The sequence below is a fragment of the Heterodontus francisci genome, chromosome 23 (assembly GCF_036365525.1).
Source record: "Heterodontus francisci isolate sHetFra1 chromosome 23, sHetFra1.hap1, whole genome shotgun sequence".
In the NCBI taxonomy this organism is placed as follows: Eukaryota; Metazoa; Chordata; class Chondrichthyes; order Heterodontiformes; family Heterodontidae; genus Heterodontus; species Heterodontus francisci.
In genome coordinates this window covers 58,598,794-58,622,347 of record NC_090393.1, presented here as the reverse complement: position 1 = coordinate 58,622,347, position 23,554 = coordinate 58,598,794, and the positions used below count along the sequence as shown (strand labels likewise).

Below are 23,554 nucleotides of genomic sequence, written 5' to 3'. Positions count from 1 at the left end.
CTTACACCCTCTTTAAAATTGTACCATTTAGCTTGTATTGTCTGTCCCCATTCTTCCTGAAAAAATGTATCGCCTCACATTTTCTGCATTGCATTTCATCTGAATGTGTCTGCCCATTACATCAGCTTGTCTATGTCCTCTTGAAGTTTATTACTATCTTCCACTTTTGACTCTAATTTACCCAGGCTAGATCCCTCCTCAATTCACTGAAATTAGCCCTCCTCCAGTTATGTATTTTTATTCTAAATTGCTCCTCGCCCTTCTCCAGAACTAATTTAAATCCTCTACTGCAACATTCCTTACTTGACCCACTTGATTCCCCAGGACAGATCAAGCAATGCCTCCTTCCTCACTGAACAGGAAAAAGGGACGGCAGTTCATTAGTATTGGCAGTGCCACCAGGAGCGGTGGCCCCTGCCAGTATTGCAGAGGCCTCGGACCCAGGAACCCTGGACTCGAGGTAGGTAAGACAGTGTTGCTGGGCCAGTCTGGAAGGCCCCAGCGAGGGGAGGGGTGGTGGTGGGAGGCTTGGGGGAGGATGGGCGTTTGGTCCAGGGGGGACGGGGGTCCTGGTGGGTGCAGTGGTTCCTGGGGTGGGGAGGGGGGTGTCCTCTGTGGACCAAAAATTGCCCACAAAGTAGGGACGCCTCTCACCAAGCCCACAGGGAGGGCGGCTCATTTTCCAAAGCATCCTCCCGACACGGCGGAGACCCCCCCCACCCCGCCACTGGCAAGATCCGAAAGGCGGTGGGAAGAGGCCGTTAATTGGTGTCAATAGGCCACATAAGGGCCTCAACTGGCCTCTGGGTGGGAAGGCCGACATCGACCTATCCCGCCCCCTGGGAAGATCGGTCCCGGCAATCCCAACGTAGGGTTCCATGGCAGCTGCTGCCACTCTGATTCTCCACCCGTGCCCCCCCCCACCCCCCCACTCCCCCCTTCACTGAACCCAATGTTGGGCTGAGAACAAAATTCAGCCCACCTACTCTAAACCTAAATTAGACCTCTTTGTATTTTCTATGATCCCACCTAATTCTGTATTATTTCTAACTCTATTTGTTTCTCCCAGTCCTCTGTGCAGTTTATTTCTATTTTTTAATAGTACATCTTGGTGCCCAACCTGCAGCTGAATTAATTTAAGCCCTTCCCCACAATACTAGTTAACCTGCTCAAAGGATCTTGGTGCCAGCTTTATTCAGGTGCAATCTATCCCTCTTGAACAGGTCCCTCCTGTCACAGAATTAGTCCAAATATCCCAGGAATCTGAAGCCTTCCCTCCTGCACCTTGTCTCTAGCCATATATTCATTTGCCATATCTCCTATTTCTACTCTCACTAGTGTGTGGCACTGGGAGTAATCCAGAGGTCACTACCTTTGAGGTCTTGCTTTTGAACTTCCTCCATAGCTCCTTAAACTCTGATTGCATAACCTCAACCCTCTTGTTCCCTATCTCATTGGTTCCAACATGGACCACAAATTCCGGTTCTTCCCCTCCCCCTGTAGATTGTTCCGCACCCACTTGATGATGTCCCTTACCCTGACACCAGGAAGGCAACATACCATACAGGTCTCAACTCAACTGTAGCAGAACTACCTATCTGTCCCCTTGACTATCAGATCCCCAATTACTACTGCATTCCTCACCTTGGTGTATCCTATAGTGCAGTCCTGTTCCTGTGTGCCAGTCTCGGGACTGCACTCCTTTGAGTTGTCATGACTTTTTCTGGTATTCAATGTTGAGTATCAGCTTGAGATTGTCATACACCCGGAGGATTCATCTACTGCTTGCCTCTTCCTACCCTTCTGGGTGACCACACACTTGCTACTCTAAACTCCATCTGGCTGTGGGGTAATCACCTCCTGGAACCTGTGATCCATGAAACATTAAGCCATTCGTATGCTCTGGAGCTCAGAAATCCTCAGAGAGTTCAAGCAGCTGGAGGCACTTTCTGAAAACATGGGCCACTCAGACATATGAAACATCCTGAAGTTCCCACGTGGTGCAGGAATTGCAGGTTACAGGCTGTAGCTGTCCCTCCATTCTAATTAGAAACTTAAAATAAACTCCTTAGATGATATAAGGTGATGATTTATATAATTGCTGTTAACTGTGTCTAAACAACACTGCTAGTTTTCTATTCACTACTTAAAGCAAACTAACTAAAGACTAAATTAATACACTCAAGATTGACAAAATAAAAATAAAATAAGAAACGAAACACAAATATCCTAAATATTAGATATCTAGATACTTAACCTAGATACTCACCTGAGAATTCTCGGCGTCTGCCACTCCACTCCTTTTGCGTGCGGCATGCGAAACCTTCCTTCTCTCTGTGGAATTCCTATCAAAAAATTCTCAGCTTCCACTCTGTTTGCAATTCACTCAGTTCTGTCTCCAAACTCCATGCCCAAGCTGTCCAATCTCTCCATAAAACCCTCCTCATTTCTGGTACTATTCTAGTAAATCTCTTCTGCACTCTCTCACTGGCTTTGATATCTTTTCCAAAGCATGGTGCCCTGAATTAAACACAACTCCAGCTAAGGCCGAACAAATGTTTTATAAAGGTTTAACATAACTTCCTTGCTTTTGCACTCTATGCCTTTATTTATAAAGCCAAGGATCACAAATGCTTTTTATACAGCCATCTTAACTTGTCCTGCCACCTTCCAAGATTTGCATACATACACCCCAGGTCCCTCTGTTCCTGCACTCCCTTAAAAATTATAGTTCATATTGCCACTTCTCATTCTTCCAACCAACAGGTAACACTTCATGTGTCTGCCCATTTTTACCTGTCTGCATATGTCTTCCTGAAGTCTGTTACTATCCTGCTCATTATTTACAAAACTTCTGAGTTTTGTGCCATCTGCAAACTTTGAAATTATGTGTATACACAAGTCCAGGTCATTAATATGTACCAAAAAGAGCACTGGTCTTAATACCAACCTCTAAAAATAACCATTCACCACTACTCTCTGCTGTCTGTCCCTTAGCCAGTTTCATATCCACTGCCATTGTCCCTTTTATCCCATGGGCTTTAACTTTGCTAACAAGCCTTTTATGTGGTATTTTGTCAAACCCCTTTTGAAAGTCCATATACACAACATCAATTGCACTATACTCATCAATCCTATCCATTACTTCATCAAAGAACTTGATCAAGTTAGTTGAACACAATTTGGCTTTAACAAATCAATGTTGACTTTTATTTATTAGCCCGTACTAAATGCCAATTAATTTTGTCACAGTTCATTGTCTCTATAAGTTTCCCCACCAGCGATGTTAGGCTGACTGGCCTGTAGTTGCTGGGTTTATCCCTCTCCCCTTTTTAAGCAGGGGTGGAACATCTGCAATCCTTCAGTCTTCTGGCACCAACCCCATACTCAAGGAAAATTTGGAACATAGTGGCCAGAGCCTTGGCCACCCTTACATCCCTCAGTAACCTAGGATGCATCTCATCCGGACTGAGTGACTTTTCTACTTTGTGTGCTGCTAACCTTTTAAGTAACCTTTTGCTGCCACAATTTAATCCCTATATCTTTTATTCTCCAGGTAGCTCTATCTTCGGATGTCCTTTCAATCCCCCTTGTGGGTATGTGTCTTTTCTGTACCCAAACCATCTACTGTTTGAAGGCCTCCCATTTTTCAAATGACAGTTTTTCCTATTAATTTTTAATTCCAATCTACCTGTGCCAGATCCCTTTTTAACTCACTGAAGATAGCTCCCTTCTAGTTAAGTATTTTTACACTTGATTGTTCATTGTCCTTTTCCATAACTATTCTAAACACGATGATATTATGATCACTGTTCCCCAAATACTCCCTGACTTAACATGCTCCAAATGCCTCACTTCATTTCCCAGAATAGCTTCAGTACTGCTTCCTTTCTCGTTGGGCTCGAAACACACCAGAAGAAAGGGAGAGAGCTGTCAGAATCAGGAGTAGAAAGGAAGAAAGCTGCTTGAATCAGGAGTTGGAGGGAAAAGAGCTACCAAAATTTTTTCTTTATTCATTCATGGGGTGTGAGCATTGCTGGCAAGGCCAACATTTATTTTCCATCCCCAACTGCCTTTGAGAAGGTGGTGATGAGCTGCCTTATTCAACTGCTGCAGTCCATGTGGTGGAGATACGTCCACGGTGCTGTTAGGTAGCAAGTTCCAGGAATTTGGCCTGGCAACAATGAAAGATAGGCAATGTATTTCCAAGTCAGGATGGTGTGTGTAACTTGGAAAGGAGCTTGTAGATGTTGGTGTTCCCATGCTCCTGCTACCCTGGTCCTTCTAGGTGGTATAGGTTACGGGTGAATGAGGTGTTGTCAAAGAAGCCTTAGCGAGTTGTTGTAATGCATCTTGTAGATGATACACACTGCAGGCATGGTGTGTCAGAGGTGGAGGGAGTGAATGTTTAACGTGATGGGTGGGGTGCCAATCAAGCGGGCTGCTTTGTCCTGGATGGTGTTCGGCTTCTTGAGTGTTGTTGGAGCTGCACTCATCCAGGCAAGTGGGAGTATTCCATCACAATTCTGACTTGTGCCTTGTAGATGATAGAAAGGCTTTGGGGTGTCAGGGGGTGAGTTATTCTCCTCAGAATTCCCAGCCTCTGATCTGCTCTTGTAGCCACAGTAACTATGGGTTAGATTTTAAGGAGCCCTCGACGTTGGGAACCATGGTGGGGGGGGGGGGGGGGCCGAAGATGGCTCCAGATGAGGCCTGCCACAGACCTCAAAGCTGGCAGGGTCCAGCCTGATATTACCAGCGGTGGTGAGGCCTTGTGGTGGCCTCCCTGCCACTCAGCGATGGGAGTGAAATTTAAATATTTAAATAAATTAAAATACCTGAATTAATTACTCTCCTGTCGTCTCCTGATGTCCCGCCGCGACCTTCACCCCAGCGGCTGGCACTGTCGAGCTATCATATCCCCGTCCAGGGAAAATGAGACACAATACTGGTGGGGAGGGGGGAGGAGGTAGGTTTCTCAGTGCGGGGGTTTGGGGGATGGGGTCAAATTAACATCATGGGTGTAGGGGATGGTGGGAAGAGTTATAGTTTAAAGTTTGTGCAGTTGGGAGTGGGGTGGGGTGAGTTCAGATGGTAAAGGTTAGTGTTTTGGGGAGGAAGGGCAAATAATTAAGTTAATTGTTATTGGGGGGTTGAAGAGGGACAAATTAGATAGTTTTATTTATTTTAATTCAATTCCCCTTTAAATATTTAAATTTCCCGGTAGGGCTGACAGCCTTTTAAAAATGGCATCAGCGCCTGCATACAGGCAGCTGAGGCCAATGCCAGGGATGGACAGCTTGCCCCTCCTTGGGATCGGGGTTGTGAGGGGGGGTGTGGCTTGCCCCGGCTATTTAAATGAGCCGCCACGCTTTGTCGTGTGGCCCGCCATTTCTTTCGGCGGCAGGCTTATAAAGTTCAGCCCTATGAGTCTGTTCAAGTTAACTTTCTGGTCAATGGTAACCCCCAGGATGTTGATGGAGGGGGATTCAATGATGATTATTTCATTGAATGCCAAGGCGAGGTGGTTAGATTGTTTCTTGTTGGAGATGGCCATTGCCTGGCATCTGTGTGGCACAAATGTTACTTGACACTTATCAGCCCAAGCCTGAATGTTGTCCAGGTCTTGCTGCATGCAGGCTTGGACTGCTTCATTATCTGAGGAGTTGCAAATGGAACAGAACACTGTGCAATCACCAGCGATCATCCTCACTTCTGACCTTATGATGGAGGGAAGGTCATTGATGAAGCAGCTTGGTTGAGCCTTGGACACTGTCCTGAGGAACTCCTGCAGCAGTGAGATGATTAGCCTCCAACAACCACAGCCCTGCTCCTTTGTGCTAGGTATGATTCCAGCCACTGGAGAATTTTTCCCCCTAATTCCCATTGACTTCAATTTTACTAGGGTTCCTTGATGCCACACTTAGTCAAATGTTGCCTTGACGTAAAAGGTAGTCACTCTCATCTCATCTCTGGAATTCAGCTCTTTTGTCCATGTTTGGACCAAGACTGTAATGAGTTCTGGGGCCAAGTGGCCCTTGTGAAACCCAAACTGAGCATTGGTGAGCAGGATATTGCTAAGTGCTGCTTGATAACACTGTCGACAACATCTACCTTCACTTTGCTGAAGATTAAGAGTAGACGGACGGGGCGGTAATTGGCGAGATTGGATTTGTCCTGCTTTTTGCGGATGGGAAATACTTGAGCAATTTTCCACTTTGTCACGTAGATGCCAGTGTTGTAGCTGTACTGAAACAGCTTGGCTAAAGGCATGGATAGTTCTGGAGCACAGGTCTTCAGCACAGCATTCAGGATGTTGTAGGGGCCCATTGCCTGCATCCAATGAGCTCAGCCATTTCTTCATATCACGTGTAGTGAATCGAATTGGCTAAAGACTAGCTTCTATAATGGTGGGGACCACATGAGTAGGCCAAGTAGGATCATGCATTTGGTACCTCTGGCAGAAGATGTTTGCAAATGCTTCAGCTTTGTCTTTTCCACTCACATGCTGGGCTCCACCATTATTTGAGGATGGAGATGCTCCTGGAACCTCCTCCTTCTGTCAGTTGTTTTATTGTTCATCACCATTTATGATTGGATATACCCAGGGATGGTGATGGAAGAGTCTGGAGCATTGGCCGGGAGGTATGATTTGGCAATAATTCTGGACCAGTGTTTAGACTAATGCTATGACATTGTTAGTGTGACTATGTCAGTCTGTTGTGTGACAAATCTGAGGAACAGCCCTCCCAATTTTGACACAAGTCACCATAAGGTTAGTGACGAGTACTTTGCAGGATGAACTGGACGAGGTATGCCTTTGTTGTGTTTGAATCCAACCTCTAGGTCAATACTGGGTGATTTATCTGGTTTTATTCTTATTCTTCGTCATAGTGGTTTGGTACAACTGAGTGGCTTGCCAGGCCATTTCAGAGGACCACATTGGTGTAGGTTTGGAGTTACATATAGGCTAGACCAGGTAAAGACAGCAGATTTTCTTCCTTCAAGGACATTTGTGAAACAAACGGGTTTGTATAACAATCTCAATGTCATGGTCACCATACTGCTTTTTATTCCAGTTTTATTTAATTAACTGAATTTAAATTCCTCAGCTGTCATAGTGGGATTTGAACTCACATCTCTGGCTCATTAGCCTAAGCCTCTGAATTACTAGTCTCATAACATAACCACTGTACCCATCCGTAGAAGGGGAGAGAGCTGCCAGAAAGAGGTTAGCTGCTGGATATGGAAACTTCCTTATGATTCTAAATGACAAAACTCGTTATTAATTATAGAGACATCCCTGACTCATGACAATCAAAACATAAAGCTGAAAACACCAGTTCCATTATATCCTAAATCTCTTGCTTTTTTAATACCAGTTATTAGCTTTCAAATGTTTCATTATTATTTAATGAAAACATACAATGGCCCAACTAAATTCAGATTCTCTTATTTGAGATATCAATAAAATTGGCGTCATTACAGCTGCAACACAATGCAGTCCTCATCAGTTGTCGGATCCACTCCAAGTATTCAGAATCAAGTGACAACTGTGTTGTCAGGCTTATTCAGAATCAAGACCATCAGTAGATAAATCAAAACAGCAGGAGTAAGACAAAATCAAGATGAAAGGACCCCAGTATTTATGAAGAAGGTTTTGCAATTCTTTTTCCATGTTTATTCACAAACACACTGATGTAATGATGTAATTTTTCCCAAAAGCAACATTACACCACTTGCTTGTAGAGTCTCCATGCTAAAAGTGACAAATAACTCTTGCCTATTCTCAAATAAATAATTTGTAAAGACTGTAGCCTCAGAAGTACTTTTGACAATCATTCTGGACCAGTCTTTAGACTAATGGTATGAGATTCCTTTATCTGTTATTTTAATGGAGATGATATCTATTTATTTTCGATGGGTTAACGTGTCCACTGAAATAGTGGGCAAAGGAATGTCATGTGACAGTGTGAAGCACCTGTCTACTGATATTACAGACATCTCTAATATTGTGTCCTTTTAAATATACTTTGTTTTAATGACTGAGGTCATGTAACAGATGTAAATTCAGGCAGTTGAAAAGTGCCAGGAAGTCAGATACTAAATGGGTGAGTCTTGAGAGTGCAGGATACATATTTCTGCCACACTTCAACTCAACTTCTCATGGCTATTAAGCAAAAGAAAGTCTCACCATCAGGTCTCTTTTAAGTAAGAAGTGAAAAATAATTCAGTACTCCTCCTAGCATTGGGCTGTGCTGAAGAGGAGAGGTACGGTTACACACTGTAGCGCTAATTCTTTTTTTTATTCATTCATGGGATGTGGGCGTCGCTGGCCAGGCCAGCATTTATTGCCCATTCCTAATTGCCCTTGAGAAGGTGGTGGTGTGCTCCCTTCTTGAACCGCTGCAGTCCATGTGAGGTAGGTACACCCACAGTGCTGTTAGGAAGGGAGTTCCAGGATTTTGACCCAGTGACAGTGAAGGAACGACAATATAGTTCCAAGTCAGGATGGTGTGTGACTTGGAGGGGAACTTGCAGGTGATGGTGTTCCCATGCATTTGCTGCCTTCTAGTTGGTAGAGGTCGCGGGTTTGGAAGACGCTGTCTAAGGAGCCTTGGAGCGTTGCTGCAGTGCATCTTGCATTAATTATAGACTGTAAACAGCTGAGGCCCCAGCACTGCAGCATTCCACTAGTTACAGCCTGCCAACTTGAAAATGCTCTGTTTATCCCACCAATCTTCCATCAATGCAAATGTTTATCCCTAACCCCATGAGCCCTTATCTTGCGTATTAACATTTTAATATCGAATGCCTTTTGGAAATCCTAGTATACTACATCAACTAGTTCCCCTTTATCTACCCAATAGTTACAAAAAAACCTCAAAACCTCTAATAAATGCGTTAAACATGGTTTTCCTATTGTAAACCATGTGTACTCTGTCTGATCATATTATGATTTTCTAAATTAAGACTCCCTGGGCTGAAATTTATACACCCATCACAGATTTCAGCGGCCGGTGAAAACAATGGCGGCCCACTCATGAGGGCCGAACGTCCCAGAGCCACCGCGATCGTAAGTGTGGTGACTCATTTAAATAGCCAGAGCAGACTGCACCCCCCGCCCCCTGATGATGTAGAGTGGGCGGGCTGTCTGTCCCCAGCAATGGTGCAGGTGCTGATGCCATTTTTAAAGGGCTTTGAGTGCTACTGTTCAATTTAAATATTTAAAGAAACAATGAATGAAAAAAATTAAATACATCCCTCTCCCACCCCCCAATCTCCATAAAATTAATTACTTTCCCTCTCCCCCCCAAAACACTTAACTTGATCACCTGACCTTCCATCCCACAAAGTGCACGAACTTTAACCTAAAATCCTTCCCACCAACCCCTACACCAATGATGTTTCTTTGACCCCTGCACTAAGAAACTTATCTCCTCCCCCCTCCCAGAGTTCCACCTCAGTTCCCCAGACAGGAATCGAGAGCACGGGAGCGCGGCCAGCAGCAAGAAGATCACACCAGGAAAGACAGCGGGAACGTAAATATAAGTAATTCATAGATTTTAATTTATTTAAATATTTAAATGGCGGTCCTGTCGCCAAGTGGCAGGGGGTGCTGCTAGGAGGCCTTGCTGCCACTGGCAATATCAGTCCGGGCCTTCCCAGCGTTGGGGTGCACGGCAGGCCTCTCCCAGAGGCATTTTCCGGAGCCCCCCCCCCAACCCTGACCCCTGACGTCGGTGGGGGGGGGATCTGTAAAATTCAGCGCTCTGACTATGTGCTGGATTTTACCACACCCACGACGTCGGGCTCCGTGGGGGGGGGGGGGGGGTGGGGGAGGCGGCGGCGCTGGAAGATGGTTGCGGCAGAGGCCCGCCACAGAGGCCGAGGCCGGGAGGGCCTGGCCCCATCCTCCCAGCAGTGCCAAGGATCGCTGCTGGTGATGGGACCTGAATTTAAATATTTAAATTAATGAGATGAATAAATTTAAATCAACTTACCTTGAATATTCTGGGCCTGCCGTGATCTTCAGCACTCCCGCCTGGGGAAAGCAGGCATGATACTGGTGAGGAGCTAAGACTTATACTGTGGGGGGAGACAGGGTCAAATAAGCATCATCAGTGTCGGGGATGGTGGGAAGGGGTGCACTTTCAACTTTGAGCATTCTGTTGGGGAGTAAAGGTCAGAATTCAAAGTTAAGTGTTTTGGGAGGGAAGGGCAAAAACGTACTGTAATTTTTATGGGGGGGGTGTTGGAAAGGGGCATTGCAATTTATTTTTTGTTACTTTTTGGGGGGCAGAGTTCACTTTAAAAATTCAAATTTGTCAGCAGGACTGGCTGTCCTTTAAAAATGGCACCATCGTCAGCGCCCAGGCAGTTGTCACCATTGCCTGCAACGGACAGCCTGCTCCCTCAATGTGATCGGGGGTGTGGGCCGCCCAGCTATTTAAATGAGCGCCACGCAGCATATCATGACAGCTGTTCAGTGTGTGTCCCACCATTTTTTGAGCTCGCCGCCGGAAGTGATGGTGAGCTCTTAAAATCCAGCCCTATGACTTGCTTCATATTGGATTGCTGCACTTTCCCGATTACTGTTGTCAGGCTAACTGACCTGTAGTGCCCTTTTTTCTTTCTCCTTTCTTGAATACTGGTGTTACATTTGCTAACTTCCAATCCGCTGGCACCGTTCTAGAATCTAAGGAGTTTTGGAACATCTTAACTAGTCCATCCATTATCTCTGCAGCTATCTCTTTTAGAACCCTAGGATGTAGGCTATCAGATCCTGGAGGTTTGTCAACTTTTAGTCCCTGAAGTTTCTCTAATGCTCTTTCTCCTTTGATATTTATTACCTTAAGTTTCTCACTCTCATTAGCCCCTTGGTCAACCTCTATTTTTGGTATGTAATTTGTGTCTTCTACTATGAAGATGGACACAAAATATTCGTTCAACATCTATTCTGCTTCATCATTCCCCATGATAATTTCTCCTGTCTCTGCCTCTAAGGGACCAATGTTTACTTTAGCTACGCTTATTTTTATATGTAGAAGGTCTTATAATCCCTTCTTATATTCCTGTCTAGTTTACTCACATATTCTATTTTTTTACCTTTTTTTAAAATTTTATACAGCACTGAAACAGGCCCTTCGGCCCACTAAGTCTGTGCCGACCAAGAATCACCCATTTATACTAACCCTACAGTAATCCCATATTCCCTACCACCTACCTACACTAGGGGCAATTTACAATGGCCAATTTACCTATCACTTGCAAGTCTTTGGCGGTGGGAGGAAACCGGAGCACCTGGCGAAAACCCACGCGGTCACAGGGAGAACTTGCAAACTCCGCACAGGCAGTACCCAGAATTGAACCCGGGTCACTGGAGCTGTGAGGCTGCGGTGCTAACCACTGCGCCGCCCTTATTAACCTTATGGTGGCCTTTGCTGGTTTCTAAAACTCTCCCAATCCTCAAACTTATTCTTCATAACATTATAAGCCTTTTTTCATGTAATACTATCCTTAACTTTCCTAGTAAGGCATGGATGGCTCTTTCTCACTGAGTTTTTGTTTATAATGGAGCATATTTTTGTTGAAAATTTTGAATCATTTCTTTAAATGTTTCCCACTGTTTATTTACCGCCATACCTTTCAGTCAAATTACCCAATCAGCCTTAGCCAGCTCCCTCCTCATACCAAGGTAATTGGCTTTGTTTAAGTTTAAGATTATTGTTTTGGACTCAAATATGTCGCTCTTAAACTTAATATGGAATTCATTTGTATAATGATCACTTTTTCCCAGAGGACCGTTTACTATGCGATTACTATTTAACCCTGCCTCATTACACAATACTAGATCTAAAATAGTTTTATCCCTAGTTTGTTCCACAACATACTGCTCTAGGAAGTTGTCACAAAAGCATTCTACAAGCTCATCATCTATCTTTGCCAATTTGATTTGTCCAGTCTATATGAAGATTAAAGTCCCCATGATTATAACATCGCCTTTGTTACAAGCTCCAATTATTTCTTGTTTAATGCTCTGTCCAACAGTATAACTACTGTTGGCAGGCCAATAAGCTGTTCCCACCAGCGTTTTCTGACCCTTGTTATTCCGAATCTCCACCCATACTTATCCAACTTCGTGATCTTTTGAACCTAGATTGTTTCTCATTATTGTCCTTATTTTATCCTTTAGTATCAGGGCTACTCTTCCTTTTCCATTCTGCCTGTCCTTCGAAATGTTGTGTACTATTTTGCAACCTGGGTCACCTTGCAACCAAGCCTTTGTAATGGTGATTTATCTCTATTTTTGCTGCTAGTTCGTTTATCTTATTATGATTGCTTTCTGCATTCAGATGAAGCCCCTTTAATTTTTTAACCACTATTCTTTGCATGGACCTTATTCAATAGTGGACTATTACCGTTAAACTCTCCGTCCCTTTGTGTCCCACTCGGCTTCTCCTTACCCAAATCGCTGCATTGCTCTATCGCCTCAACTTTTCTCTTTAAATTTCTAAGTCGCTCTTTACCTGACCAGCCCTCCCACTTCTAGTTTAAAGCCCTATCCACAGCCCCAGTTATAAGATTTGCCAGGGCACTGATCCCAGCCCGATTTAAGTGCAGCCCATCCCAACAGAACAGCTCCCTCTTTCTTCAGTACTGATGCCAGTGCCCCCTTTTCCCACACCACTCATTGAGCCACAGATTTAATTGTCTAATTTGCTTGACCCTATGCCAATTGATGATTGGATCAGGTAACAATCCAGAGATTATTACCTTTAAGGTTCCATGTTTTAATTCCTAACTCCTCAAACTCTCTCAGCAGAACATCATTCCATGGCTACCTATTTTGTTGGACCATAACAACTGGATTCTCCTCTTCCCACTCCAATTTGTCTCCAGTTGCGAGGAGATGTCTTTAATGCTAGCACTGGGCAGGCAACATAACCTTTTGACTCCCGGTCATAGAGTTATACAGCACAGAAACAGGCCCATTGGCCCATCGTGTCCATGCTGGCCATCAAGCAGCTAACTATTCTAATCCCATTTTCCAGCACTTGGCCTGTATGCTATGGCATTTCAAGTGCTCATCTAAATATTTCTTAAATGTTGTAAGGGTTCCTGCCTCGCCCACCTCATCAGGAACTGCATTCCAGATTCCAACCACCCTCTGGGTGAAAATGTTTTCCTCAAATCCCCTCTAAACCTCCTACCCATTACCTTAAATCTAGCTGCCGGCCTTTCCGCACAATGGTGGGGAGGGGGCCATGGCAGTCGGGCACAGGGTGCCTGATTGAGGGCCGTCCCTGCCTCCCAACCCACCCCCGGGACCCAAGACGCCCCCCTCCCCCCAAACGACCACTCCAGCCTCACCAGGGAAGGACCGATCTCCCTGGTGAGACATGCCCAACTTACCTTCGCTCCTGGCTCCATTACGTCAGCTGGGCTGCAGTCCCAGCAGTGGCCACCACTCCCAGTGGCGCTGCTGGGACTAAGAGCTGCCGGTCCACTGATTGGCTGGCAGCTCACTGAGGTGGGCCCTCCTCCCTCAAGTAGGTAAAAGTCCCGCCTTGGGACAATTAAAGCCCAGGGACCTGTAAAATGTGGGACGGATCCCTGAGCTAGGCAGAAGCGGGTTCGTCACCAACTTTTACGTCGGTGGGGAATTCCCGTCCGTCTACGGTAAAATCCAGCCCAGTATCTATTCCTCTGACTACACTGTCCCTAATAACTACCATATTCCTTTTCACTCCCACGATTGAATGGCTTCCTGCACCATGATGCTATGGTCAGTTTGCCCATCCACCCTACAATCCTGTTCTCATCCACACCGCATCTTAAAGTATCTTGAAAATTCATATATTCTGCACTCACAACATGCCATTAGTTTTTTGCCTTTTACAGGTCAGCCTTTCTATATTCCAACTGACTATGAATAATTCTTTTATCACTGTGCTGTTGTTTGGATGACCAGATCAGAATTAAAGTGTCATACTCAGAGATTATGCCCCCCAGCGGCAATGACCGCCCCTCCCAGGAAGACCTTCCCCAAATCCTAATATCCTCCCACCACCCTGTTGCTGGGGCCTACCCGAATGGCTCTGACAACCCCGATCGCACTTAACTCCACAGGGGTTTTCTCCAGTCTGCTCCTCTGCAGGGCCTCCTGCAGTGACGGCAGTGGCCGCCGCTCCCAGTGGTGCTGCTGCTGGTACTGCAGAGCTGCTGGTCTTCTAATTGGCCGGCAACTCTGAAGGCGGGAGCTCATCCCTTAAAGGGACAACATCTCCGACAGCAGGCAGTTAATTGCCTGCCCACCATGAAATAGCAAGGTAAGACCAACTGAGGACTGAAACAGGGGTTTCCCTTTGCCTTCTGGGTTCACCGGCAGGACCCCCACCGCTGGAATAAAATGCGGCACATAAATTAGCCTGCAGGGACAGCAAGCAATTAGGAAGGCAAATGGCTTGTTGGACTTTATTGTGAGAGGACTGCAGTACAAGAACAAGGAAGTCTTGCTATAATTGTATAGGGCTAAATGGTGAAACTCTAAAAGGATCAGAGAGATTTAGGGATTCAGATACACAAATGATTAAAAATGGGAGGACACATTGATAAGCTGCATTGACCATGGTTAGGACACAGTTTGGGTGCCTTAGTTTAGGAAGCTAAGGAGAGAGTACAGAAAAAAATCAGTCAGACAATAAGAGGGATGAGGTGATTTAGTTATGAAAGGAGACAAGAAAAATTGTATTAAGAAGAAATTTAACATAAAATATTCAAAATTGAGATGTTTATATGAGATAAATCAGGAGAAATATATTTCCATATGTTGGGGAGTCAGTAACTAGAAGGCATCAATTTAAGATCATTACCAAAGGCAAAAAGGAGAGGATAGGAGAAAACATTTGTACAGGGGGCTTTTAGGACATGGGAGACAATTGGCTGAATAGTCTCTTTGTGAGCTGTAAAATTCTATGGAATACTTTGCACAAAACTAAACACACATCACTGACATCAATAAAGTACGTCCACTTGGTAGCTTCACCAATGTTGCAGTTTGAGTTTAAAATTTGAAAGCAGATTTTGCTGACATTGGGAAGACTTTCTTGGTCCTGCGCTTTGGATTGCTTGGATACAGTGAGTATAAGAAAATTCGGTGAGAAGGGCCACAAGTGTATAAGGGAGCCCACCTGATTTTCTGTTCATCACAGGCTCCCTCAAGAGCAAGTGGACCTCCCCTCACAATTTTTCTGTGTTCATTGTGCCCAACTGATCCATTAAGTTCAGAGGTCAGTATTAGGACCACTGCCTTTCTTGATATGTATTAATGACCCAGACGAGCATGCAGGGTACAACTTCAAAATTTGCAAATGACACAAAACGTGTAGGTATTGTGAACTGTGAGAAGGATAGTGATAGACTTCAAGAGGACATAGACATAGGCTGGTGGAATGGGAGAACACACGGCAGATGAAATTTAATGCAGAGAAGTGTGAAATGATCATTTTGGTAGGAAGAACAAGGAGAGCCAATATAAAATGAAGGGTACAATTTTAAAGGGGGTGCAGGACCAGATGGACCTGGGGGTATATGTGTACAAATCGTTGAAGGTGGTAGGACAGGTTGAGAAAGTGGTATACAAATCCCTGGGTTTTATAAATTGAGGCATAAAGTACAAAAGCAAGGAAGTTATGAGGATGAACCTTTTTAAAACATAGGTTCAGCCCAACTGGAGCACTGTGTCCAATTCTGGGCATTGTACTTTCAGAAGGGTGTGAAAGCTTTGGAAAGAGAGAGAGAGCTGAAGAGATTTATGGGAATAGTTCCAGCTTGAGGGAATTCAGTTACATTGATAGATTGGAGAAGCCGGGGTTGTTCTCCTTAGAGAAGAAAAGGTTGAAAGAAAGTTTGATCGAGGTGCTCAAAATCATGAGGGGTTGAGACTAAGTAGATAGAAACTGTTCTCATTGGCAGAAGGGACGAAAACCAGAGGACACTGACTTACGGTGATTGGCAAAAGAAGTGACATGAGGAAAAACTTTTTTACGCAGCGAGTAGTTAGGATCTGGAATGCACTGCCTGTGAGTGTGGTGGAGGCAGATTCAATCGTGGCTTTCTAAAGTGAATTGGATAAGCACCTGCAGATAAAAAATTTGCAGAGCTACGGGGAGAGGGCAGGAGAGTGGGATTAGCTGAGTTGCTCTTGCCGAAAGCCAGCACAAACACGATTGGCTACGTTTTACAGACCCCTCCGACATTGGGGGTTGTGCCGGGGGTGAGGGGGGGGTGGGGCGCCAGAAAATGCCTCCGGGAGAGGCCCGCCATGGACCTTGACGCCAGGAGGGCCCGGCTCCACATTGCCGGTGGCGGCAAGGCCTCATGGCGGCCTTCCTGCCGGTCGGCGACAGGAGCCCAATTTAAATATGTAATATCATTCAGATTAATTAATTAATTACTGTTGCGCTCCCGCTGTCCGTCCCAGAGTGATATTGGTGCCAATGGCTGACACTTCCATGCTTTTGGATCCTTATCTGGGGATCCGAGGTGGAACACTGGTGGAGAGGGGGGAGCAAGTAAGTTTTTCAGTGCGGGAGGGTGGGGAGCGCAGTCAAACTCATCTCATTGGTGTAGGGGATGGTGGAAAGGGTTACAGTGCACAGTTTATGAACTTTCAGAGGTGGGAAGGTCAGGGTCACAAGGTAAGTATTTTGCTGGGGGGGAAGAGAGCAAGGAAAAAATGCGATGGTTATTGGGGGGGGGGGTTGGGAGAGGGTCAGGATCAATTTATTTAACTTTTTAAAATCAATCTAGCTTTAAATATTTAAATTGAAATACAAGGCTTGAAGCCCTTTAAAAATGGTGTCAGTGCCTGTGCAAAGGCAGCTGACGTCATTGCCAAGGTGGACGGTCCACCCCGACGATTTAAATGAGCCACCGCACTTAATATCACGGCAGTTCCGCGACATGTGGCCCGTGCGGATGGACCGCCATTGTTTACATCCTTCGCGGCGGAGGTATAAACTTTAGCCCAATGGGCTGAATTGCCTCCTTCTGTGCTATAACCATTCTATGATTCTAGCACAGGACTAAAAAAAATCTGCCCTGTTCTTTCACTTTGTAAAATTAGATTGAATCAGGTAAAATTTGCATGTCTGAGCCTTTGGAATAGGAGAAAAGCCATTCAACCCCTTCAGCCTGTTCTCGCATTCTCTTAGCCATGGCTGATCTGTACATCCACTCCATTTACCCACCTTATCCCATATCCTTTTCTATCCCTAAGAAAAGTCTATTGATCTCAGTCTTAAAAGTTTCAATTGGCCTAGCATTCACAACCTACTGGGGAAGACAGTTCCACATAGCACAACCCTTTGTGTGAAAAAGTGTTTCCTGATTTCACTCACTTAAGATTTTCCCATCAGAGAAGATAGTTTCTCTGTATCTATACTGTTAAATGCTTTTATCATTTTAAATACCTTGATTATATCACCCCTCAATCTTTGAAACTCAGTGGAATACAAGTTAAGCTTACACAACCTAGCCTTATAATTTAATTCTTTAAGTCCTTGTATCACTCTGGTGAAGTTGCCCTAAATCCCCTCCATAGCTTTCCTGAGATGTGGTGCCACAAGCTAAACTCAGTACTCAGAATGGGTCTGATCAAGGCTCTGTACAACTGAAGTACAACTTCCTCTCCTTTGAATCCCAATATCCTTGAGATAAAGGCCAACATTCAATTATTCTTTTTGATTACTTTTTGTACCTGTGCACTAGCTTTTAGCGCATGAACACCCAAATCCCTTTGCTCGTCCACAGCTCCTGAGCTTCCACCATTAAGAAAATATGCTGATTTGTCTTTCTTGGATCCAAAGTGGATGATTTCATACTTCCCGACATTGAATTTCATCTACCACAGTTTTCCCACTCACTGCGCTGGATTTTAAGAGCTCACCGCCGATCTCGGTGGTGAGCTCAAACAATGGCCGGGGCAGTCTGCACCACCCGCGCCCCCCACCATCACATGGGGGCGGGTGCTGTCCGTCACCGGCAATGGCATCAGCTGCCTGTGCGCAGCCAGCCTTACCAGCACATTAAAATTTTTAAAGAAGTAACCCCCCCCAAAATTAAATAAAGAAATTTATAACGCCCATTTCCCACTCCCCCAATAACAATTACAGTAACTATTTGCACTTTCCCCCCCAAAACACTTCACTTTTATATCTGACCTTCCCCCCACCCAACTGCACAAATTTTAAAGGTCAACCCTTCCCACCATCCCCTACACCCATTACATTTATTTAAACTTGTCCAGCCCCCTGCACTGAAAATCTTACCTCCACCTCCCCACCAACCCTCCTCCCCACCACTGTGGCACCATGTTTCCCCGGACGGGGGTTTGAAGGGGCGGGAGTGAGGCCGCCACGCCGACGACTGCGGCAGGCCTCAGGTAAGTCTATTTAAATGTATTCATTTTATTGATTCGAATATTTTAATTGAGGTCCTGTCACCCAGCGGCAGGGGGGCCGCCATGGAGCCTCGCTGCCGCCAGGAGGATTGGGTCGGGCCCTCATCGCGTCGAAATCCATGGCGGGCCTCATCTGGAACCATCTCCAGGCCGCCCCCCCACCCCTGCCACAGAACCCGATGCCTGGGGAGAACAAAATCCAGCCCACTAAGTCTAGCTATGTTCTTTTGTATCTTACTGCTCCCTTCTACACAACTTACTGTGCCTATTAACCTTGTTCCATATCCAATATTGAATATACAACTCTATTACTTCATCCAAGTCATTAATATGTATGGTGAAAAGTTGAGGCTCAATACAGATCCTTGAAAAACACCACTTATCATATTCAAGGTACATTTCCTTTATCGCCAACCAATTACCTACCCATGCCACAAGGTTATCCCCAGTTCCATACGCCTTCATTTTTGCTAATAATCTTGTAGAGAAGTAGAGAAGGTTTTAAACTGAGTAGTGGGGGCAAGGGATCAAATTTGGGAAGCTATGGTAAATCAAGGCGTAGAGACAAGGCAAGAAAGGTATTGATATAGGAAATGATAAACAGACTGTGACAAGAAGGGACAGACCGTACAAATCTAAGAGTAAATCAACAGATAAGGCTAGAGGTTACAAAAATAACAAAAGTACAAAACTAAAGGCTCTGTATCTGAATGCACGTAAAATTCGAAACAAAACAGATGAACTGAGAGCACAAATAGAAATAAATAAGTACGACCTGATAGCCATTACAGAGGCATGGCTGCAGGACGACACAGATTGGGGCCTGTGTATTGAAGGGTACATGGCATTTAGGAAGGACAGGAAGTTAGGAAAAGGTGGAGGGGTAGCTCTGTTTATTAATGATAGTATTAGTGCAATAGAGAGGGATGACCTAAGTTCAGGAGACCAGGATGTAGAAGCAGTTTGGGTAGAGATGAGAAATCATAAGGGCAAGAGTTCATTTGTGGGAGTGGTGTACAGGCCACCCAACATTAACCACACTGTGGGACAGGGTATAAAGGAAGAAATATTGTGAGCTTGTCCGAAAGGTACAGCAATAATTATGGGGGATTTTAACCTACATATAAGACAGGAAAAATCATATGGGCAGAAGTAGCCTAGATGAGGAGTTCATAGAATGTTTTCTTGATAATTTTTTGGAACAATAAATTCTGGAGCAAACCAGAGAGCAGGCTATACTAGACCTGGTATTGTGCAATGAGATAGGATTAATTAATGACCTCATAGTTAAGGCACCCCTAGATAGCAGTGATCATAATATGATTGAATTTTACAGTCAGTTTGAGGGAGAGAAGAGTGGGTCCAAGACTAGTATTTTAAACTTAGGTAAGGGCAATTATGAAGGCACGAAAGCAGAGCTAGCTAAAGTGAACTGGCAAGTCAGGTTAAGAGATAGCTCAATAGAAATGCAGTGGCAGACATTTAAGGGGATATTTCAGAATACACAGAATAGATACATTTCAACGAGAAAGAAAAATTCCAAATGTGGGACCCGCCATCCGTGGTTAACTAAAACAGTTAAAGATAGTACCAAACTTAAAGAAAAAGCCTACAATTGTGCAAAGATGGGAGGCAGGTCAGATGATTGGAGAGAATATAAAAAACAGCAAAAAATGACTAAAAGATTGATAAGGAAGGCAAAATTAAAGTACGAGAGAAAGCTGGCTAGAAATATAAAGACAGAAAGTAAGAGTTTCTATAGATATTTAAAAATAAAAATAGTTAACAAAGTGAGTATTGGTCCTATAAAAAGTGACTTTAGGGAATTAATAATGGATAATAAGGAGATGGTAGATGAATTGAACAGATATTTTGCATCGGTCTTCACTATTGAGGATACAAGTAACATCCCAGTATTAGCTGTAAGTCAGGAAATGGGAGGGAGGGAGGAACTCAAGGAGATCACCAGGGAAGTGGGACTAAACAAATTGTTAGAGCTGTGGGCTGACAAGTCCCCGGGTCCTGATGAACTTCATCCTAGGTTGTTAAAAGAAGTGGTTAGTGAGATAGTTGATGCGTTAGTTTTAATTTTCCAAAATTCCCTAGATTCGGGGAAGGTTCCATTAGATTGGAAAATAGTGAATGTAACTCCTTTATTCAAAAAGGGAGGGAGACAGAAAGCAGGAAACAACCGGCCGATTAGCTTAAGTGTGTCTTAGGGAAAATGTTAGAAGCTATTATTAAAGACATTATAGCAGGGCATTTAGAAAAATTTAAGGTAATCAGGCAGAGACAATACGGTTTTGTGAAAGGGAAATCATGTGTAACCAATTTATTGGAGTTCTTTGAGGTAGTTACATGTGCTGTAGATAAAGGGGAACTGGTGGATGTATTGTACTTAGATTTCCAGAAGGCATTTGATAAGGTGCCACATCAAAGCTTATTGCAGAAAATAAAAGCTCATGGTGTAGGGGGTAACATATTGGCATGGATAGAAGATTAGCTAGCTAACAGGAAACAGAGAGTAGGCATAAATGGGTCATTTTCTGGTTGGCAATATGTAACACATGGTGTGCCACAGGGATCTGTGCTGGGGTCTCAGCTTTTTACAATTTATATAAATGACTTAGATGAGGGGACCAAAGGTATGGTTGCTAAATTTGCGGATGACACAAAGATAGGTCGGAAAATAAGTTGTGAAGAGAACCTAAGTGGGCTACAAAGAGATATAGATACTTTAAGTGAGTGGGCAAAGACCTGGCAAATGGAGTATAATGTGGGAAAGTGGGAAATTGTCCACTTTGGCAGGAAGAATAAAAAAGAAGCATATTATCTAAGTGGTGAGAGATTGCAGAGGTCTGAGATGCAGAGGGATCTGGGTGTCCTAGTGCATGGATCACAAAAGGTTAGTATGCAGGTACAGCACGTAATTAGGAAAGCTAATAGAATGTTATTATTTATCGCGAGGGGAATTGAATACAAAAGTAGGGAGGTTGTGCTTCAGCTATATAGGGCATTGGTGAGACCACATCTGGAGTACTGTGTACAGTACTGGTCTCCTTATTTAAGGAAGGATGTAAATGTGTTGGAGGCAGCACAGGTAAGGTTTACTAGACTAATACCTGGAATGGGTGGGCTGTCTTATGAGGAAAGATTGGACAGGCTAGGCTTGTGTCCGCTGGAATTTAGAAGAGTAAGAGGCGTCTTCATTGAAACATATAAGATCCTGAGGGGTCTTGACTGGGTGGATGTAGAAAGAATGTTTCCTCTTGTGGATGAATCTAAAACTAGGGGTCACTGTTTAAAAATAAGGGGTCACCCATTTAAGACAGAGATGAGGAGAAATTGTTTCTCTCAGAGGGTCGTGAGTCTTTGGAATTCCTCAAAAGGTGGTGGAAGCAGTCTTTGAATATTTTTAAGGCAGAGGTAGATAGATTCTTGATTAGCAAGGGGATGGATGGTTATCAGGGGTAGGTGGAAATGTGGAACTATCAAATCAGCCATGAACCCATTGAATGGTGGAGCAGGCTTGAAGGGCAGAGTGGCCTACTCCTGCTCGTAATTCGTATGTTCTTATGTGGAACCTTATCAAATACCTCTGGAAGTCCATATAGATAACATTCATAAAAATTACTCAATCCATCATGCTAGTGACCTCCTCAAAAACAATTTACTAGATTAGTCAGACATGACCCACCCTTCACAACTCCATGCTGATTCGGTATGTTGAGTTACTCTGGCCCGGATGATAGATTCAAGTAACTTCCCCACAATTGATGTTAAACTTATGTCTGTAGTTACTTGTGGTCTGTGGTTTCTCACTCCTTAAATAATGGGGTGCCATTTGAAATTTTCCAATCCAATAGCACAATTTATGAATCAAGAGTTGTGGAAAATTCTGACTGAAAGCATCTGCAACTTTCCCATGTATTTCTTATAAAACTCTGAGTGGAAATCATGAGATCTCAGAGATTTGTCTATACTAAGTCCTATTATTTGCTCCATTACTGTTTCTATATTAAAGACGCTTAGTTCCTCCCCTTAACATTTGTACCAATGGTATTTTGTCTACCACTGTTAAAATGAATATAAAATAATCATGGCACAAGTCTGTGATCTCCTTTGGTCATTATACTCTCACCTGTATCTTTAATAGGTCCACCCCCTTTACTATTCTCGAGGGGGTTAAATTGGTCTTCAGTGAAAGCACAAACCAGGCAATAGTGAATTACAGACCGTTTACCTTTCCATTTCAGAAAGTGTCTGAACTATCCTGAACAGATTTGTCAGACGAGACCAGGACACAATAGTACTTTATATCGTCCAGCAAATCTGGAGATCTGGAGGCAAATGGCTAAAACAGTTCTCCACCATTTGCATTCCATAAATATTGCAGATATGTAGGGCTGGATTTTACAGCACCGCCCCCACCCCCCCCCCACCCCCCCCCCCCCCCACAACGCCAGGGGTCATGGTCGCTTGGGGTGGGGGGGTGTGGAAAATGCCTCCAGCAGAGGCCCACAATGGGCCTCAACACCGGGAAGTCCCAGCCCAATATTGCCGGCAGAGCTGAGGCCTGATGGTGGGCCCCCTGCTGCTCGGCGACGGGACCAAAATTTAAATATGTTAATTTAATAAAATAAATGAATTGATTACTTACCCGCTCCTGCTGTCCATTCCGGTGCCATATTGGTGCCAGTGGCCGGCACTCCCGTGCCTTCAGATCTCCACCTGGTGATCTATGGCAGAACACTGGAGAGGAGGGGGGAGCAGGTAAGTCTTACAGAGTGGGGGGGGGGGGGTGGTGGGTAAAACTAATTTCATTGGTCTAGGGGATGGTGGGAAGGGGTAAAGTTTGAAGTTGATGAACTTTGGGGGGGGGTGGGGGAAGGTCAGGAGCACAAGGTTAGAGTTTTGTGGGGTGAGAGGGCAGGATATTATTTCCATGGTTATTGCTGGGTGGCTGGGAGAGGGTCAGGATAAATTTAATTCATTTTTTAAAAGCACTGTATCTTTAAAATTTAAATTGCAATGTAGGGCTCGAAGCCCTTGAAAAATGGTGCTGTGCCTGACGCTGTTGCTGAGGCC

General features: G+C 44.4%; 1 protein-coding gene across 1 annotated transcript in view; it reads left to right on the top strand.

The window, feature by feature from the left end:
- The window catches only part of gnaz (guanine nucleotide binding protein (G protein), alpha z polypeptide), a 506,271-nt gene that overhangs the window by 61,840 nt on the left and 420,877 nt on the right, over window positions 1–23,554 (top strand). The window lies entirely within an intron of this gene.